The 22,429-nt window shown below is 43.8% G+C and overlaps 1 protein-coding gene across 1 annotated transcript in view; it reads left to right on the forward strand.

Annotated features, from left to right (window-relative positions):
• The first annotated feature begins 895 nt into the window (after positions 1 to 895).
• The window catches only part of LOC126281499 (multidrug resistance protein homolog 49-like), a 135,150-nt gene continuing 113,616 nt past the window's right edge, over positions 896 to 22,429 (forward strand). Inside the window, exon 1 of the mRNA XM_049980506.1 lies at positions 896 to 1,000. The gene's annotated coding sequence lies outside the window, so the exon portion shown is untranslated. The remainder of the gene's footprint in view (positions 1,001 to 22,429) is intronic.

A 22,429-nucleotide genomic window follows, 5' to 3' on the forward strand; every position in this document is an offset into this window, starting at 1 on the left:
ACTGCTCAGCAGTGTGGGACCCGTACCAGATAGGGTTGATAGAAGAGATAGAGAAGATCCAACGTAGAGTAGCGCGCTTCGTTACAGGATCATTTAGTAATCGCGAAAGCGTTACGGAGATAATAGATAAACTCCAGTGGAAGACTGCAGGAGAGACGCACAGTAGCTCGGTACGGGCTTTTGTTGAAGTTTCGAGAACATACCTTCACCGAGGAATCAAGCAGTATATTGCTCCCTCCTACGTATATCTCGCGAGGAGACCATGAGGATAAAATCAGAGAGATTAGAGCCCACACAGAGGCATACCAATAATCCTTCTTCCCACGAACAATACGAGACTTGAATAGAAGGGAGAACCGATAGAGATACTCAAGGTACGCTCCGCCACTCACCGTCAGGTGGCTTGCGGAGTATGGATGTGGATGTAGATGTAGATGATTGTCTACGTGGCCTTTACGGCGATGTCAGAGGTTACAGCACAAACGAACTGTCATACTCGTACGTACGCCAGTGTATTCGACAGGGTTTTACTTACGTTCTGGGGGACTCAGATTCCAATGAGGAAACAACAAAAGCGGAGAAATATACGGCGCAGTGTTTATTTCCGTGTTAAACTACGATGAGCGGTGTCGATCGAGACAGGGAAGTCGCCCGAGAAAGGCGCTCTGGGGGAATCAACGGTGCGTAGGTGCCCCGTTACGCACGCTTTTCGAGACGGTGCGTGCGTCACAGCAGTGAAGTCGCGTGGGGTGGTTCCCGGCGGCAGCGCATTCCGAGATTCTGTGGCTGAGTCTGTTGTTGACCTCTCCCCGCCTCCCCTCCCCACCTCTGCCAGTACTCCCAGAGCCGGCTACTCGCACGCTTGGTCCCATAAGTAGCAGAGAAGCGGCTGCCCCTGGTCATTCCGTATCTCATCACCTGCATCGCCGCCGGTGCAACAACAGCCCCGCCACTCACCACAACATCCGCCAGTCTCCACTGCTGTCATCTCCCGTAACAGGTAGGCATACGTCTCTGTTGCCAAACTCGATATCAACAACAGTGTCGCATCCTGCATCCTTAATAGTGGGAGATGTTCCATTGTGGCGTCCAACACTGTGTGAATGTTGTCTTAAAAGTTAAAATGCGGTACCGTGGACGGAGTGTTACAAACAGGTACGAAGCTGTTTTCTGTAGTGCCTCAGTGTAATATAACCGCGGCACCGATCTTCTCCATGCCATTAAACTGGACAAGAAGTATTTAACAATAATTTATCCATTTTACTAGTTGTTGAGTTTCGTGGCTGTGGATTATATTACTTTACGAAATACAAGCAGCCACCTTTCTTGTACTCTTTGTTTAAGCTAATACGCGTTTCACCCATCCTTACTGATCTTGATACATATTTGAGTGTTCTGTTAGTACATCTTTACAACATCGACAGAAGGATGGTGTAGTTGTCCTGTGCAAAATAACAATTATGTTTAGCTACTCCACTTCGCGTGTTGATATTTACGATATATTTAGGGCGACCAGGGTCCGGATTTATCCGTACATGTCTCCTATTTAGCTCTTTGTCCGGGGTCTGGACGGATTTTTACAGTGTCCGGATTTTTCGCATAGTTGAGCGCAATACAGTTAAATTTACAATTCGCTCCCTTCATATTGCTCTTTTTTTAAATACTTTAACTATTAGCACGGCCTTCGTGACAAACACGCACAAAGGCGGTTTTGGTAAGTGTTATCGTTGAGCTACCTATAAGCGAATGCAAATACCGATTATTTAAAATTTTCGTTTCGTATCTTCGCTTTGTGTTGGCTTGGTTTCCTGCAGCGCACGTGTGATTCGTGAGTATAATTTTTAACCGAGTGAGTTACGTAAAATACTTGGCTATGCCTAAACAAAAGTATACATTTTCTGATGTCCTTTCCTGCAAATATCCGGCTTTAAGAAAGTGAGAAATGAATTTGAAGCGGAATTTAAGATATGTGGAGCTGGAACGTATGTCTCAGTGGCCAATAAAGGTAAGAAATAACTCGACAGATTAACTGTCATGGTTTTATTTCATTGTTTCATAGTCATTCAGTTTATTTGTATTCGGAAGGTTAAAGTGCAGTTTACATATCGTCAGCTGCTGCTTGAATTGTAGATGTTGTTAGCGGTGCGTCGAATGAAGGGAGGTGAGTGGTCTTACGTTTTTCGCTTTGTAAACAATTCCGTGTCGTTGACACAACAAAACAATTGACGCCACACTGTCACCACAATCAATGTTCTTAATTTTTTATATCATCAGTAACAATTAACTACTAGTTTTACCGGGAATTCCTGGCAGTCACGTGACTTGACCATAGCTGACGGGTGGTATCCTCATCTGCAGTTGACCCGTTTGATGTGTCCTCTGTTTTCTTCTTTTGCCCTCCTTTTTGAAGCTGTTTGCCCTCCTTTTTTAACAATTGCATCTGGTCACCCTACATATATTGCTGTTTAGCTATACTTACTTTCTACTCTGCTGCTCTCCGATTTTCGAGTCTGTAGATGTTACTCTACTTCTATCTTGCAAACTTGTGTGTGCCACATCTATAAACGCGAAAATCGGACAACAAGCGGAGTAGACCATATGTACAACTAAACAGCAATGTATCGTAAATATACAATTCGTGAAATGTAGTAGCTAAACATAATTGTTATTTTGCGCAGGGAACCTGCAGTATTATTGACTGCTGTCGATGTTGTAACGATGTACTGACTGAACATTCATTCAAATATGTATTACGCTAAGTGAAGGTGGGTGAAAGCCCGAAATGCGTATTAGATTAAAATGATTCAAATAGCTCTGAGCACTATGGGACTTAACATTTGAGGTCATCAGTCCCCTAGAACTTAGAACTACTTAAACCTAACTAACCTATGGACAGCACACACATCCATGCCCGCGGCAGGATTCGTACCTGCGACCGTAGCAGCAGCGCGGTTCCGGACTAAAGCGCCTAGTACCGCACGGCCACAACGGCATTAGCTTAAACAAAAACACATAAAAAAGAGGCTGGTTGCTGTATTTGGTAAAACTTCAAGACGTATTTATTTGGTTAGAGATCACTTTGTAGGCCACCGCAAATTTATCCAGAACGGGATAACACTAGGTGAAATGTTCGCAAAGTTATAGCGTACATAAGTACTATGCAACGTTTGTACCTGCCGAAACATGATGCTGATTTATTTGCCTGTAGCGCTGGAAATAACCTTCGAAGAGCACTTCAATGACGTATCTGCGGAACTTGATTAAATAGTAACTAGATAACAACGTCGCAAACGACTGTACCGATTTTCCGGTACGGTTCGTGTGTTTATTATTATGACTTCCATACCATGTGCTCAAAATGTTGACTTGAAGCGTTGATAGGCAGTAACGCAATTCAAGACGGAGAGTACTACACGTCGAATTTTATCTGGACTTCGCAGTACAGGCCCGTGTTATCGAAATACCATTTTCCACTTTGGCTCTTACACAAACTCTGCCGTTCACATTACTACCCTCAATTTTCGACAGTTTGCCATTTTCAAGTGCGTAGGCCTACCCGTCGTAATTATACACCGTCACCCTGCGTGAGTGTATAGAAAAGTGCCTCGTCTATCATTTATATATGTAACCGCTGTCGTAATAAACACTAGCGGGAACAACATTCCACATTCATCAACACTTTAAAATAGCATTGTTGGCATAGTGGCATACATACGTAAACATAAAAACTCATAATATATCGCACAGAACATTGCGCTACCCGGGTTGATTCGACAGTGTGAACGTTATTCTCATTTCTAGTATTGATTCCGTGAAATGAGCTGTTGCTTTGAACAACAGTTGGTTTGAACAAAAAATATATAATTTGGAGCAAAATTTCATTAAGGAATAAACATACTGGGATATAGTGGACCCCCAGGCCCTTGAACTAACCTCTACAGTACATTCTTGAGTGAACCCCAGAGATAACTTATGTTGTTAGCTTTTGGACTCGGAAAACTTTAGCTTCGCTTGATAAGCTACCCCATAAAATAATACTGAGCGATATTATGGAAAAAATTACACGAAGAATGCGTGGCAATATCCGTATGGCCAATAAAGATTTGTTTTGTCACTTCAGTGTTTTTGTGGTAACCTCCTCTCAGTTGAATTTATAATAAATTTGTAACCTCAAGACTTTAACGATGTCAACCACTTCTGCCCGCCTGTTGTCATATTTTAAACATATAACTACTGGGAGGGAACATCTTACAAGTCCTGAACTGCATATTGTGTATCTTTTCAACATTTAGCGACAAAGAGTTGGCTAGGAATTGTTTCTTAACGTCCATATCGTCGTTGGTGTTGATACCTCTAAAAATACACACAGTCGTTAGACTTATAACAGTAATTCATTTGCGAGACGTTTCGAGCCACTGTTGCTTATCATCAGTCTTCGAGCCATAAAAAAATACTTAAATATTATTTACGTTGCTGAGACTATGAATTAGATTATGGCTAGTTGAGATGCCAGCGTCTTCATTAGGTCCATATCGTGTGTCTTCCTACGTGTAGATAAATGTGCAGAGTTACAGCGTCACATAGGAAGGGTATTTCGCCTTACCTACCACTAACATTGCCAAATCCAATACTTAACAAGCCGACGCTTTAAGATAAGGGATAAAATCAGGAAAAATAAGAAGGACGCCAAAGTTCCTATTTCACGTTGAAATAGCACACTTACCTAAGATGCTACTGGATTTCTCGGGACTAAGACAAAGACATTCCAGTTCAAATGAGAGGGGCGGGTATCCGAAGTATCTATAGTCGTAAGGCTCGAAAGCGACTATAAGTCTGCTGTGAACATCACTTGCTAAAAGTGGTGGCCAGCTTACGTCGAATTTTAACCTAGCATAAAAATACCACCTTCGACACGAGCAAATTTTATTCGTAAAAATAGAAACTGATAAATTACATATACTCAGTTTTTAACATGGTGTCTCTCTCTCTCTCTCTCTCTCTCTCTCTCTCTCTCTCTCTCTCTCCACACTATACAAAGCACCACAAGAATTCTCATAATTTCACTAGGAAGTCAAGCGATTCCAGTTACAAGAGACGAAAAATAATCTTCATTCTAAAAGACTAAACGGATAGTACCCATTTCCTGTTCCGCTCTGTCCAAGGTCTTCGTGAAGTTTCCCTTGGTTATCAGGCAAAAATGTCTGAACCGGCAGTCCGTTCCGAAATATTCCCGGTTGGAACCCCTTTGTCGCACTCCCGCTCCAGTGGAGAATTTCACTCAAAAGAACAAACTCCTGCATTAGCTCGCTCAGATCTCATGAGTAAGAAATGGAAGATGAAAAAAAAAACTTTGTTGCACGACTTGCGAAAAGCTATGGCTTTTACAAGACAATGGAGTCGTCGTCGTTACTACCCAGTACGTAAGTCTTTGGATGTGGTATATGGTTCAAATGGCTCTGAGCGCTATGGGACTTAACATCTATGGTCATCAGTCCCCTGGAACTTAGAACTACTTAAACCTAACTAACCTTAGGACACCACACAACACCCAGTCATCACGAGGCAGAGAAAATCCCTGACCCCGCCGGGAATCGAACCCGGGAACCCGGGCGTTGGAAGCGAGGATGTGGTATATCTTTGAAGGGTTTTCCTGCTCAAAAACCTATTACCGAAGCACCTCGCGTTTTTGGAGCATACCATTTCGGCTTTTCTTTATTCATAAAGAGTGCGTTTAGGGGTAATACGTGGCTGTCCGCAGCTGTTGTAACTGGTTCGCAAACTGAATATGTCGGTTTGGACGTTTTGACTCGTAATGAAATTTATCTTAGATGGGATTTTCTGAGGAAAGAGATACCTAGAACTATTTTCTATACTTTTTAATAAAACCATTTTAGAGAATTATTCGCAGTTATAGATAGCTATTGCGTACCAAAACCAGCAGAGTAATTATTCTATTAGGATCAGTAATCCTCACGTAATTAAAAAAAATCTTTGTAATGTACCTCGTCGAAACTGATGGCAAAGTTAGTGAAAAACGTAATTGATCGTTACGGAGGTCTGTCGAATTTAGTAACGACGCTAGGGCTACCATATTGAGTTTGTAAGGGAATGAAAATTTAGTTCAGTTTCTCCATGAGAAAGCGAGAGGTCAAGTCATTTAAAAGAAAGTCATTCATCGTATGCAACTGTTCAGATTGGAAAATACGTAAACAGATAGTAGTAACCAATGTTTCTTTGAAAATAATCACGAATTTCAAACTTTCAGACGAGGTAACGGGTGCTGAGTACGGAGAAAGTTGAATCCGATCTGACCGAGAACTCCTGAGTCATGCTTCCAGTCGTTTCGCGGAATCCCTCAAGGTGACAGTCACGGCTGGTCCTCAGTCGAGGCCACGGTCCTTCTGAGGCCCCAGCCGACACCAGAAAGTCCACTCTGCGATGATTTCGTCTTGATGCAAGCTGCTTGCTGAAATAACTACCATCCACATGTGGACTCTGAACTGATATTTGTGAGGGACGCGGTTTGAAACCCCAACTGGCTAAACTGTTTAAGACTTTCCGTTGTTTACCTAAATTGTATTTTCGACACGCTCACGTCCGATTTACTTTCCCGTATCTTAACAACTAAAACCTTTGTCGCCAATGACCTTGACGTTGGCGCCAGGTAAAGTTGCAACCTTCCTTTCTGCCTTTTCCTTTGTGTATTACGAATAAGTCATGACAACATTTAGAGAAAGAAGGTCGGATTCGGACGCATACAGCTACATTTTCTTCTTCACTCTATGTTCGAATGGAACAAAGAGGGAAGACTGTAATTAATCTAAGATGTACTTTCTCTATGCTTATACACACTAGCTCCCATTGTACAACGTGTCAAAAACATTCCTGTATTCCAGGATAAAAACAAAATACACTCCTGGAAATTGAAATAAGAACACCGTGAATTCATTGTCCCAGGAAGGGGAAACTTTATTGACACATTCCTGGGGTCAGATACATCACATGATCACACTGACAGAACCACAGGCACATAGACACAGGCAACAGAGCATGCACAATGTCGGCACTAGTACAGTGTATATCCACCTTTCGCAGCAATGCAGGCTGCTATTCTCCCATGGAGACGATCGTAGAGATGCTGGATGTAGTCCTGTGGAACAGCTTGCCGTGCCATTTCCACCTGGTGCCTCAGTTGGACCAGCGTTCGTGCTGGACGTGCAGACCGCGTGAGACGATGCTTCATCCAGTTCCAAACATGCTCAATGGGGGACAGATCCAGAGATCTTGCTGGCCAGCGTAGTTGACTTACACCTTCTACAGCACGTTGGGTGGCACGGGATACATGCGGACGTGCATTGGCGTGTTGGAACAGCAAGTTCCCTTGCCGGTCTAGGAATGGTAGAACGATGGGTTCGATGACGGTTTGGATGTACTGTGCACTATTCAGTGTCCCCTCGACGATCACCAGAGGTGTACGGCCAGTGTAGGAGATCGCTCCCCACATTATGATGCCGGGTGTTGGCCCTGTGTGCCTCGGTCGTATGCAGTCTTGATTGTGGCGCTCACCTGCACAGTGCCAAACACGCATACGACCATCATTGGCACCAAGGCAGAAGCGACTCTCATCGCTGAAGACGACACGTCTCCATTCGTCCCTCCATTCACGCCTGTCGCGACACCACTGGAGGCGGGCTGCACGATGTTGGGGCGTGAGCGGAAGACGGCCTAACGGTGTGCGGGACCGTAGCCCAGCTTCATGGAGACGGTTGCGAATGGTCCTCGCCGATACCCCAGGAGCAACAGTGTCCCTAATTTGCTGGGAAGTGGCGGTGCGGTCCCCTACGGCACTGCGTAGGATCCTACGGTCTTGGCGTGCATCCGTGCGTCGCTGCGGTCCGGTCCCAGGTCGACGGGCACGTGCACCTTCCGCCGACCACTGGCGACAATATCGATGTACTGTGGAGACCTCACGCCCCACGTGTTGAGCAATTCGGAGGTACGTCCACCCGGCCTCCCGCGTGCCCACTATACGCCCTCGCTCAAAGTCCGTCAACTGCACATACGGTTCACGTCCACGCTGTCGCGGCATGCTACCAGTGTTAAAGACTGCGATGGAGCTCCGTATGCCACGGCAAACTGGCTGACACTGACGGCGGCGGTGCACAAATGCTGCGCAGCTAGCGCCATTCGACGGCCAACACCGCGGTTCCTGGTGTGTCCGCTGTGCCGTGCGTGTGATCATTGCTTGTACAGCCCTCTAGCAGTGTCCGGAGCAAGTATGGTGGGTCTGACACACCGGTGTCAATGTGTTCTTTTTTCCATTTCCAGGAGTGTACATTACATTACATCTTAGGTATAAAAACTGTGTATCCGGTGGACGTGCACCATCGTTTCTTACACAGAGATCTATGTGTGTCAGTGTCTTCCTTGACATTTTACGGAGCATCTCCGGATTTATACTTCGAAAGGAGTCCTCAATACTTCTGAACAATATTTCTTTAGTCTTTTAGCGACGTCGAGCCACAAGTGATTTCAGTAATCCCCAAAATTAGCTTTTTAGAGTTGTAAGATCCGCGCTTCGTGGTGGCCGTGTCAGTGGGGCTGGAGATGTTGCTGAACCACCCACCCAAGCCAGTGGCCCCGAAATTGCTCGGAGAGGATCTCGACAACTGAATGGCCAAATGTGCAATAATTACGTCCTGCTGTACCCATGATTCTCATGCCTTTGAGCTGGGGTTTAAATTATTTTTGCATGTCCAAATAAGAATTTCCATTCTCGTAATTTTCTTAAAATATGTGGTCCGAATTGGTATCATGATGACAACTCAGTATCATGATGACATCTCAGGTCATACCAAAACGTGAGGCGAGTTCCATTTTCTCTCTTCCTTATACTGGAGACTTTCCGTAGACAAGAAAATCTCATTCCTCCTGTGCGAACATAGCACATGCATAAAAAAATAACTCTTGAGCCAGACTTAGGAAACTGTTCCAACGAAGCGCGATAGGCTGCAACTCGCTGCTGTTTTGCGACTTAACAATAATGACAACAATGATACTTTTAGAAAGGACTTGGTGGTGCTTAAATCTACACCCGATGTTAAGAAACTTCTCTTCTTCAGAAACGCTTTTCTTGCCGTTGTCAGTGTGCATTTTATATCCTCCCTATTTCGACAATCATCAGATATTTTGCTTCCCAAACAGCAAAACTCACCTACAAAAAATTACGTTACCATAATACAAGTAACTTATTTGCCAGAAATGTCAATGTCTATTATCTGTATTGTACGATCACATTTTCAACGCTCGAGTAACGTTTGAAAATCAGTATTTACACCGTTAACGAAATGTGGAATCAAATTCGTCGGTTCTTAATTGCAAAAAGAGACGCACTTGAAATTTGTCGATTACAGCGTCATCTACCACGAATGGGAAACAATAGTTTGAGTAAATCGAACGTATTTTGGCGTAGAATCCAAATGTATAATAAAATGGAAGGTTCTTGTTTTTAAAGTAAAAGTTGAGCCAGCTCACGGGTGGTGCGGTTAGGAGATGGCCAGTTGTATTACAGACAGATGTTCCTCTGCTAAGATTAACATTCCACTCTGAACTTTTTTTTCGTACAGTGCCTCATCTTCGAGATATTTAGGTGTATCAAGTTAAAAAACATACACTCTGTAGGGCCAAGGCCTTAATAGTTTATGGGTGAAGCATAGACGGCTGTGCTTAACGTCCAGCAAACATTCACGAGGACGCTGAAAGCTATGCTGCGTTATTGACTAGATACGAAGAGATAAATGTCTGAATGTACGATATTGGGTACCCTTCCCTCACGCCGTATCCAGTTAATACGCCTCGGCTTCTAACGACTTCAACAGGATATTACCCACAGTGCGTGTGACGGAATACCGCGACTGGTAATGGCATTAGTACTTACGCTCAAACTTAGGGCTAAAAGCATCCGGTACTGCCAGCTGAATAATACAGACATCGTTACGTTGCTTACAGTATATAATGTTGCCTGAGTAATACAGACATCGTTACGCTGCTTACAACATGAAAAATACGGATGACATCTATAGCAGCGACAACGTGACAAAAGATATCTTGTACCCTTTTCTGGACTTAGCGGACTGCCAAACATGGCCAGATGGTCGGACGACACAGCTGAGATTAAATGGTTCTGATCTCACAGTAGGATGGAAGCATTACAAACCTCAGCATCCAGAAGAGAGCATGATGACTGGTCAGTCTCATATCCAGAAGTGGGTGGACAACGAAAAAACGTTTCTGGCAAACCAGCGCTCCTCTATCGACACCATCATTATAGAATTCTGAATTATGTGACTGTTTTCCTAACATCAGGTACTGCTCTGTGTGAATACAGGATACTGAATTTCATGGTCGAATAGAAGTACGCGTAAGCCACGCTGAATACTGACAGATGATGAAAACGACAGTTCCAGTGGCATTGGATTAATTATGTTCCGGCATTGGTTTGATTATGTTCCCGCATAAACAAACGTATACTTCAAGACAAAAAAAAAAAGACGTATCACGAAGGAATTATCTGAATGGGACGAAAATCAGTCGATGTGATTTATATGTACAGACTAACAAATCAGCACACAATTTCGAAAAAATTGGATGATTTATTCAAGAGTAAGAGCTTCACAAATTGAGCAAGTCAATAACATTGAGGGCCGGAGTGGCCGAGCGGTTCTAGGTGCTACAGTCTGGAACCGCGCGACCGCTACGGTCGCAGGTTCGAATCCTGCCTCGGGTATGGATGTGTGTGATGTCCTTCGGTTAGTTAGGTTTAAGTAGTTCTAAGTTCTAGGGGACTGATGACCTCAGAAGCTAAGTCCCATAGTTCTCAGAGCCATTTGAACCATTTTCAATAACATTTGGCTCTTGTGCAATAATTATTCAGCTTGGCATTGATTCATAGAGATACTGGATGGCATTCTGAGGAATAACGTGCCAAATTCTGTCCAACTGGATCAATGGATCATCGAAATCTCGAGCTGGTTGGAGAGCCCTGCCCATATGCTCCAAACGTGAGATTGAGCGACCTTGTTGGCCAATGTAGGGTCGGCAAGCTCGAAGACAAGCAGTAGAAACTCTCGCTGTGTGCGGGTGAACATTATCTTGCTCAAACGTAAGCCCAGAGTGGATTGCCATGAACCGCAACAAAACGGGGCCAAGAATATCGTCAGCGTACCGCTGTGTTTTTGGGTGCCGCAGGTGGCAGCCAAGGGGTCTTGCTATGAAAAGAAATGACGCCCCAGCCCATCACTCCTTGTTGTCGACCCCTATAGCAGGCGACGTACAGGTTGGTAGCCCACCGCTGTCTGGGGCGTCTACAGACACGTCGTCACTTGTCATCGGGACTCAGTCCGAAGCGAAACTCATCACTGAAGACAATTATACTACAGTCATTGACATTCGAGGCCAAAGATGTGTCTGGAGGCAACTCTGACGTCGGTGAGATACCAACCTGACTGTCGCCAGCCATACGGACCGCCAGGCAGGAGTGATGGTCTAGGGTGCCATTTCCTTCAATAACAGAACCTGTTGGTTGTCATCCGAGGCACCCTAGCAGCAGAAAAGTACGTCGACGATATTCTACGCTGTTTTGTTGTCCTTTGTGGCAAGCCATCCTGAATTCACATTTCAGCAAGATAATGCCCGCCTGCACGCGGCTAGAACTTCTATTGCTTGTCTTCGTGCTTGCCTAACCCAACGTCGACCAAAAGGTTTGCCGGATCTCTCTCCAAGTGAGAACATTTGGAGGATTGCGGGCAGTACCCTCCAACCAGCAAGGGAGTTAGACGATATAATGCGCAATTGAATAAAATATGGCATGACATCCAACATCTCTGTCAACCAATGCCAAGCCGATTAACTGCTTGGATAAGGGCTAGAGGTGGACCAACACATTATTGACTCGTTCAATTTGTGAAGCTCTTTCTCTTGGTAAATCGTCCAGTTTTTATGAAATAGTAATAATTTATTTGTCTGTACGCATACATCACAACTACCGATTGATGCCCCATTCGGACAATTCCTTCGTTCGTCAATGTTATCCTTTTTCTTCTCTTAGAGTTATGTTTGGTTCTTGCACTGCCACATGTTTCTCATCCTCATCCTGATTTCATGTTCATGATTAGAATATCCGCTGCAGCTCCACAGTTCTTTATTGACTGAAGTCGGTTTCAGGATTCGGCCCTAGCTCCTGGTATATCTATAAATAGAAAGTCGAAGCGCTCATGCCAAAGCTAGCTTAAAAAGAAAAACATCTGCTATACATGGTTTATCAAACTGAACACCCAAAGCTGCCAGCGCCACTCACCTGTAACAACGCTAGTCATCATACTTATCCTGAAAACGCCTGCGAGAGGGCAATGAGTGAACCGAGGCCTTTCTCTCGGAACTCGTAGTGAACGGACCAACCGATAAAACGTTTATGTAGCGTTGTTACTGGAAGCCAGCACTTGTACAGTGCGCCAGTGGTTCCGTCTGCGTTATCTGCATCCCGCCTTCCGTCAACGCTATACAAGAATTTGATCGCTAGGTCCTTTACTCTGTGCCCTGTAGCCGACACTTACAGGATAAGGGTGGTTTACGTCAGTTACATGAGAAAGGTGCTTGTTACGCGGTCAGATTTGGGTAATCAATTTGATAAGCCATGTACGGCACACGTGTTGCCTTGTAAGTTAACTTCGACATGGACGCTACGACCTAATATACGAACGCCTGCTGAAAAGTAATGCTTCCGAATTTTTTATGTAAAAATACTTATAGCTTTTTAAATAAAACAAACATTAACAACATTCTGCGTCTTTATTCTTCATGTCTACATATTTATTCCTCAACATGTCACCGTAGTAACGAAAACATTTCTCCCACAGAGAAAGCAGTTCGTTGATACCGTCACTGTAGAATGACGTTGTTGATGGAGCTCACATCTACTTGCACCGCTTCTTCACTATCAAAATCAAGTCATCAAAGATGTTCTTTAAGCTTTGGAAGCAGATGAGAATAGGAGGAGGTCGAGTTGGGACTGCATATGAATGATCGATGACAGTCACCCAAAGCGTCGGATTGTTGCAGATGTCGCAGCACTCATGTGTTTTCAGACATTGTCGCGATAAAAAAAAATGGAGGGGGGGGGGTGCTCCGTGTGTCGACGATTGCTAGACTATTACAGCACGCTGTTTCTCAGGCATAGACATAGTTACGTTACACACTGACATGTCAACCGCATCAACTCCGAGCACTACAGCGGCAGATGGCTGCAAACATGTAGACATGAAGAATAAAGGTGTAGAATGTTAATAAAGTTCGTTTTAATTTATAACTTTATGAGTTCTCACATAAATAATTCGAAGACGTTACTTTTCAGCACGCACTCGTATTTACAGATACCCCTGAAGATGGGGCTGAGTCCCTGAGACATAGTAGTGTAAAGACGTGAGTCAGTAACAAACTGTACAGCTGAAGCGAAAGTTTTAATCATGAACATATTTATGCCTATTTCACAAAAGCCAAGATCCTGAACATATCACAAATTTCAGGTGCAAATTGTTCGTCATATTTGCACAGGTGCCTGACTTCCGTGAGATACAAAATTGAAAGTAAAGTAAGACAGTCTCTAACGCGAAAGTTTGGACACTAGAGAAGTGGTATGTAATCAGAAACAGTAGTGATGAGTTAGAGGCGCCATGTCACGGATTGCGCGACCCCTGCCCCGGAGGTTCGAGTCCACCCTAGGGCATGGGTGTGTGTGTTGTTCTCAGCGTAAGTTAATTTAAGTGGTGTGTAAGTCTAGGGACCGCTGACCTCAGCAGTTTGGTCCCATAGGAATTAACATACATTTGAACATTTGATGAGTTTCAGTAGAGGCAGACGAATAAAACTATTTATCACTCCCCAGGTGAGCCTCAGTAACTGACAGCGATTGTAGCAGTACATGTGGCTCTGGCCTATGATGTGTTGCAGCGGTCAGTGCGCCAACGGAATGTCTTCGTGGAACAGAATCTCGTCTCACCAGTTATGTAGGAAACTTTGCTGAAGCGCTGACGTAGTTCGAGGCCCGCAGGGAGAACCGAAGTGAGAAATACTTTATTTACACAGTGGCTTTACTGTCTGCTGGGTTCTCCGCTGCACATGGATCTTTCTACAGAGAAGATTTTCATGTCTTAACATTCTTTCATTAAATTATTCTGCCAGCTTTACGTTAGTAACTAGCATTACCAAACATAATATTGTAGGCTCGCTGGACCTGTTATTAGTGATCCCCCTTAAAATAGCAGACTGGTCGCTTTGAAGCGCCGTAGATGAAAGGTGAGTGGTAAATTTGTGTTTCGTAAATTCTGTCTTATGCAAAATACAGTTTCTTTCTTTTTATTCACCTAGATATGTTTCGGCAGATATGTGTCATTTAATGTGGGTCAAATTTATTTCTGTATAATACAATACAAAGTTATATTAGAACAAATAAGCCCTCGGTTACAAATGTTAAGTCAAAACTGACCAGGTTTCGACGCTACTATGAGCGTCGTCTTCAGAATTAAACTAACTGTTCTAAAACATATTAGGTATATAACACATTAATAAAATTACATTTTGTACCGACTGGAAAGAGATGATGTACTTACAAGTCACATTTAAAAAAAAATCTAAGCCGGAAAGGCGACGTCATAAATAGTTGTAGATAAGATGGCGAGCCGCTAAGGGCTGCTCGTACTTCAGTGAAGAAGGCTTGCAACAAGACTGAGGTGCCCACGTTAGAAAGTGTAGGCAAGTAAACATGATGTTGCTACGAGCGCCATCTAGTAGCCGCAGAAACAACTAGGCTACTGTACATCCAAATTTAGACACATGAAATCGTGATGTAGCTGATTCAGGCATAACGTAAACACTAATAGTAATAGGATGAAGTTACATATTTATCTGCTTTAAACAGAGATACATTTTGTAACGTAAAAGGAAAGTCAGTTATGACATACAAGAAAACAGCAAAGATGTAACAGGAAAACAACATTTCGATAAACTGCACGAGAAATCTGAATCAAAGATCAAGCAATGGCTTTATACAGTCGAAAAAGTTTTTGTTTCGCAGCTGCAGCTGTTCGTTGAGAATGAGGCCATCATGATGAGAGAGATGTTTGAAAATCTCCAATTCCTCTAAAACATCTAACCTATTCGGTATGCAGAATATTGCTATCGCCTATGGCTTTAGGCACGTGTACAGTAATTAAGAGATGATCGGCAAAGGATGAATTTAGGGGACGGGTGCCGTTCTTTCACAAAAGATGATCTTTATATCTGATGATGAAAGCACGTCCAGTTTGCCCTATATAACAGGAGGAGCAGATAGCACAGATGATCTTATAAGCACCAGAAATTTCTGTAGGGGAGAGAATGGATTTCAAATTATGAATGAAGTTTCTCTTCAGACTATTATTAGTAGAGAAGGCAACACTGCAGTTGTATTTGTTGCGAAGCATGCGCTGAATATGATAGGAAATGGGTCCTATGAAAGGAATATAAAAACGTTTTTTTGGGTTAATTTCAGTGCATGAGATGTTGAGCGTGATAGTTCTTGCAGTTTTCTTTTTTAGGATGTCGTCCACTGTGTTAGGCGTATATTCATTATTGACTGCTATGGTTTTAAGTAAATTAATCTCCTCATTAAAGTATTCTGCTGAAAGTGGTATAGAGGTGGCTCGGTGGACGGCAGAGTGAAAAAGGCCATTTTTTGAGACTGTGGATGAAAAGAGGAAGCAGGCACGATTTGGTCAGTATACGTTTCTTTTCGAAAAATATTGAAAATAATGTTATTGTCTTCTATTGTAAGCGTCAAGTCTAAATAATGTAATTGGCGGTTTTCGTTTTCGAGGTGAATAGTGAAAGAAATTTTTTCATGGAAACATATTGAAAGTGATGTTATTGTCTTCTATTGTAAGCGTCAAGTCGAAATAATGTAATCGGCGGTTTTCGTTTTCGAGTTCAATAGTGAAAGAAATTTTTTCATGGAGGTCGTTAAAAAGTTTATATTAGTTTATCTACTACTGAAGGCATAAAAGTACTCACAGATGGCAGAGGGAAGCACTATCGGTGGAGGGTACGTAAAGCATTTGGGGGGGGGGGGGGGGGTGCGAAAAACAGTGCAATCGTTGTCGGAAACGTAGCGAGCTATCTGACGTCCAGAAGAGCATGATCATTGGTTTCTGGCCAATTGTGGAACATTTCCGAAACGGTTAAACTGTAATCAGTTCGCGTACCGCCGTGATCAAAGTATGGCAAAATGGCGCTATCCAAAACCGTTGCCGAAGCAACTGTGGTGCACCACTAGCCTTAGGGATGAAAGACGGCTGCGAAGAAGTGTACAGTGAAAAGACGCGTAACTGACCACCAGGTGAACCAAGGGGCTACCAACGGTGTCTCTTCAACGACCGTTCAGCAAACGTTGTTGCGTATGGGCCTCTGCCTCAAGCGCCTTGTTCATGCACCCATGCTATTCATCGGCACGAAGGCTGGAATTTGCACGCCAGTACAGCAACTGGACGTCCACTGAATGGCGACAGGTGATCTTTTCAGATGAATCACGTTTTATGCTCTCTCGGACCGATCGCCGTTGGCGTGTACTGCCCTGCAACGATCGTCGGGGAGGTCCAGGCCGGAGGAGGGAGTGTTATGGTCTGGGGGAAGTTTTCGTGGCATTCTGTGGGTGATCTCCTCATTCTGGAAGGCACAGTGGATCAACACAAGTATGCATTTGTCTTTGGGGCCTTGTCCACCCTTATATGCATTTTGTTTTTCCTCAGCATGATGACCAGCAGAACAGTGCAATGTGTCACACATCTCGCAGTGTACGTGCCTGCCTCGAAGAGCACCAGGGTGAGTTTACTGTACTCCCGTAACCACCGAACTCCTCTGATTGAAACCCAATCGAGAATATATGGGACCACCTCGAGAGGGTTGCTCGGGCCATGCATCCTCAGCCGAGATATCTAGCGCAGCTGGCCACGACAATGGAGTCGGCATGGCTCCACATCCCTATCAGTATCTTCCAGAACCACATATGCATTTTGTTTTTCCTCAGCATGATGACCAGCAGAACAATGCAATGTGTCACACATCTCGCAGTGTACGTGCGTGCCTCGAAGAGCACCAGGGTGAGATTACTGTACTCCCGTAACCACCGAACTCCTCTGATTGAAACCCAATCGAGAATATATGGGACCACCTCGAGAGGGTTGCTCGGGCCATGCATCCTCAGCCGAGATATCTAGCGCAGCTGGCCACGACAATGGAGTCGGCATGGCTCCACATCCCTATCAGTATCTTCCAGAACCACATCGACTCTCTTCCTGCAAGTCTCGCAGCGAAAGGTGGTTATTCAGGTGTCTGACAGGTTGTCAAAAAAAATGGTTCAAATTGCTCTGAGCACTATGGGACCTAACATCTGAGGTCATCAGTCCCTTAGAGCTTAGAACTACTTAAACCTAACTAACCTAAGGACATCCCACAACACCCAGTCATCACGAGACAGAGAAAATCCGTGACCCCGCCGGGAATCGAACCCGAGAACGCTACCGCACGACCACGAACTGCGGACGACATGTTGTCACATTAATGTCACTAGACAGTGTAAACTCAGAGCTCGCACGGAAGAATTTAGGAAGTCATTATTCCCACGTGCTGTTCGAGAGTTACAAAGTCGGTCAAGAAGGCTAGGAGAGTATTCTTACTAGAACAAGCTGATATGCAGTTGTTAGCATCCCACTTAGTAAATGAATCGACTTCATTTACTTCCGGTACGATGGACGTGGAAGAATTATGGGCAAATTTTAAACACATTGTAAATCACACATTGGACAAGTATGTGCCGAAAAAGTGGGTTACGGACGGAAAAGACCCACCGTGGTTTAATTCGGAGAATGCTCAGGAGGCAAAGGCAGTTGCACTCCCGGTACAAGAAATATCGGGACAATGAGGACAGGTAAAAGTTATTAGAGATTCGTGCTGCTGTAAAAAGAGCGATGCGCGAAGCATTCAACAACTACCACCGTCATACCTTAGCAAAAGATCTTGCTGAAAACCCAAGGAAAATCTGGTCTTACGTAAAATCGGTAAGCGGGTCGAAGGCTTCCATCCAGTCACTCACTGATCAGTCTGGCCTGGCAACGGGAGACAGCAAAACGAAAGCTGAAATTTTAAATTTACCATTTGATAAATCTTTCACGCAGGAGGGTCGTACAAACATACCGCCGTTTGAGTCTCGTACAGATTCCCGTGTGGAGGACATAGTGATAGACATCCCTGGGGTTGTGAAGAAGCTGAGTGGGTTAAAAATAAATAAATCTCCAGGTCCTGATGAGATTCCACTTCGGTTTTACAGAGAGTACTCTACTTCATTGGCTCCTTACTTAGCTTGCATTTGTCGCGAATCTCTTGCCCAACGTAAAGTCCCGAGCGACTGAAAAAAAGCGCAGGTTACGCCTGTATATAAGAAGGGTAGAAGGACGGATCCTCAAAATTACAGACCAATATGCTTAACATCGGTTTGTTGCAGGATTCTCGAACATATTCTCAGTTCGAATATAATGAATTTCCTTGAGACAAAGAAGTTGCTGTCCGTGCATCAGCACGGCTTTAGAAAGCATCGCTCCTGCGAAACGCAACTCGCTCTTTTTTCGCATGATATCTTGCAAACCATGGATGAAGGGTGTCAGACGGATGCCATATTCCTTGACTTCCGGAAAGCGTTTGACTCGGTGCCCCACTGCAGACTCCTAACTAAGCTACGAGCATATGGGATTGGTTCTCGAATATGTGAGTGGCTCGAATACTTCTTAAATAATAGAACCCAGTACGTTGCCCTCGATGGTGAGTGTTCATCGGAGGTGAGGGCATCATCTGGAGTGCCGCAGGGAAGTGTGGTAGGTCCGCTGTTGTTTTCTATCTACATAAATGATCTTTTGGATAGGGTGGATAGCAAAGTGCGGCTGTTTGCTGATGATGCTGTGGTGTACGGGAAGGTGTCGTCGTTGAGTGACTTTAGGAGGATACAAGACGACTTGGACAGGATTTGTGATTGGTGTAAAGAATGGCAGCTAACTCTAAATATGGATAAATGTAAATTAATGCAGATGAATAGGAAAAAGAATCCTGTAATGTTTGAATACTCCATTAGTAGTGTAGCGCTTGACACAGTCACGTCGATTAAATATTTGGGCGTAACATTGCAGAGCGATATGAAGTGGGACAAGCATGTAATGGCAGTTGTGGAGAAGGCGGATAGTCATCTTCGGTTCATTGGTAGAATTTTGGGAAGATGTGGTTCATGTGTAAAGGAGACCGCTTATAAAACACTAATACGACCTATTCTTGAGTACTGCTCGAGCGCTTGGGATCCCTATCAGGTCGGATTGAGGGAGGACATAGAAGCAATTCAGAGGCGGGTTTGCTAGATTTACTGGTAGGTTTGATCATCACGCGAGTGTTACGGAAATGCTTCAGGAACTCGGGTGAGAGTCTCTAGAGGCAAGGAGGCGTTCTTTTCGTGAATCGCTAACGAGGAAATTTAGAGAACCAGCTTTTGAGGCTGACTGCAGTACAATTTTACTGCCGCCAACTTATATTTCGCGGAAAGACCACAAAGATTAGAGAGATTAGAGCTCGTACAGAGGCATATAGGCAGTCATTATTCCCTCGTTCTGTTTGGGAGTGGAACAGCGAAAGAAGATGCTAGTTGTGGTACGAGGTACCCTCCGCCACGCACCGTATGATGGATTGCGGCGTATGTATGTAGATGTAGATGTAGAGAGTGGTAAGGTAGACAAATTTGTAAAAGCGGTTCTATGCACCCTCCGCCTAACATCTAAGTGTGAATCGCAGAGGAGGCAACTATGTAGAAGTGTCACTGTTGAAATGGCGCGCCATCCAGCACTGAACTCTGCAGACGCACTTCTTGCCATCACTTGGGTCGTGACTCGCGTTGGGAAAGGTGTAGAAAAACAAATGAAGGGCGGACAACGCTTGCTGGCCATTGTCTCGTTCTTGCCGCTGCAGGTGTAGCAGAACGATGCTTTGTTAGCAACGATTTGCAGACCCAGGGACTCCAGACCCGGTGCATCCAACGCCTTCACCACTGGGCGGAGTCTAATAAGGCTATTTTAAATACAGAGTGCACCACTGTCGAGGCTCTGTAAGTGATCGTGCAATGTTGAACATTTTTTATGTGGCGATTCCAATGTTATTTGTTCGTAATTGTAATTCCTAGGTACTTAGTTGAACTGACGACTCTAAAATTTGTGCTTTATCGAGTAATCAAAATTTAACGGCGTTTACTTAGTACCCATGACCTTTCTGACAGGAAATCACGCATGAGGCGCACAACTAAGACCCTACTCTATAGCCCTACGCACGCGTTTTAATTAGAAGCCGCTTTTGAGCCTCGGTCTCAAGAGCCTATGGACAAACGTAATCTACAGTATGGCCTTTGCAACGACTCTTTGTTGCACAAAGAATGAGGTAGAGAAACATGTCTAACGTGCCCGATGTCGACCTATTTTCGTGTCGTCGGAAAAGAGTCTTCCGTTCACAGAAATCTATCAGGAAAACGAACTCATCACTCTTAAGACACAACCGAGACAGAAGCTACATAATGTGTTTCTCACTCTTGCTGTCATCTGGGTTGGCTGAGTACATCCTCACAGAATGTCTACTATCGTAATCGTGTATTCTTCGTTGCTGAAAGCGTTTTGTACATGAGTGTTCGATTCTTTAACACTAGAACAGACAACTCGACATAGCAAAATTTTAACTCTTCTTCTTCTTATAATTGTTTTAGGAGGTGTAATAGACTTCCTGCCTTTTAATAATATTTAGCTTCGTTCATTTTGGATTAAAAATCGACGCTATCAACTGCATAATTTCGATAAAAAATATTAAATATCCAAAATCACCGAAGTGACGTTTTTTTCCGATTGTATAAACTACGCACTGCCGATTACTATGGGTCGTTGGCAGCACTTATTGTGTTTGCTGCTGATGTTAAACTGCAAGTGCGGCTTCTTTCACACTCGTTCACTTGTCAATGAAGATACGAAAGCTCATGATGGAACAAAGTGGGAGGTAGTTCCTACTAATATTAGAATTCTTGAAGGTGTGGACAGCAAAATGTTCTTCGGGAGAATTTGGGGCCTCCGTACACGAATACTCGTGATATTAGTGATTTTCTCTCGAATCTTTGGCGTTTGTTTATTGACAAACTCATTTGCAAACAACTACAAAAATGTATTGAACCAGAGGCGCGCATTGTGACGAGATGAAGAATGGTCATTACCGTTATAAGAGTTTAACGTAATTAGGCGTGACGTCTTTAGGAATACGGGAAGCTAGAAGCGGGAAATAAGACCACTACACGTGCGTTGTTAATGCAAGCAAGTTGCCAGATCCATGTGTTTAAATAAATGTAATACAGTTGTTTATCAGCTATTTTTCCTTCTGATCGTTTTGTAGCACTATGAGCAAAATCAGAAATCGCTGCGCTATTACTGAATGCAAAAATGCTCCATATAAAACTGCGAATGTCGTTTACCACCGATTCCAGAAAGAAAGGATTGTTATAGCGCAACCAGGTCTCACGCTGTAAAAGAACTGATCCTGTTAATGTGAATAATGCAAGGATTTGACGACATAATTGCCTTCCTGAAGAATGTGAACGGGACATTAAAATAAGCTTTTGGGATTTCCTTTGAAAAGACAATTAAATAGTGACATTTTGCCATCACAATAGGTTCCAAATTAGCATGGAGATGCATCTGAGGTTGTCGCAAGCACGTGCAAGGACAAGGTTCAAATAATTGTCAGATATTCATCCTCTTATCCTCTTTAGAAGAGTGTTTCTATGTGTTATCGTTTTTGGAAATACTCGCAAATTATTTTTATAGAGTTTACAACGACAGTAATGCTATCCGAAAACAGATTTGCTTCTATAACTAAGTAGCTTGAGCAAGAGATAGACGAAGCGAGAAAAGAAGAGTACGCTGCCTGCCTTAAAAGTTTTACCACCGAATAAAATTAAATTAGATCAGTCGATCAACAAAGAGGTAGTTCATGACCTAGACGTTACTGCTAAACACGAAACAGATTACAAACCGAGATATAAGTGTGGAGGATAGAAAACTACACTTTTAACAGAAGTATTCCAAGAGTGTTGTGGAAGTAGGTAGATGTTCTTCTCCTACATCCATGTGACTACTCTGCATTTCGCAATGAAGTGGCTGGCAGACTGTTCATCGAAACCTTTCCAGGCTATTTCTCTACCATTCTACTCTCAAGCAGCTCAGTAGAAAAACGAGCACTTCTGTCTCCCCGTGCGAGCTCTGATTTCTCTTATTTTATTACTATG

The sequence above is a fragment of the Schistocerca gregaria genome, chromosome 7 (assembly GCF_023897955.1).
Source record: "Schistocerca gregaria isolate iqSchGreg1 chromosome 7, iqSchGreg1.2, whole genome shotgun sequence".
Lineage (NCBI taxonomy): Eukaryota > Metazoa > Arthropoda > Insecta > Orthoptera > Acrididae > Schistocerca > Schistocerca gregaria.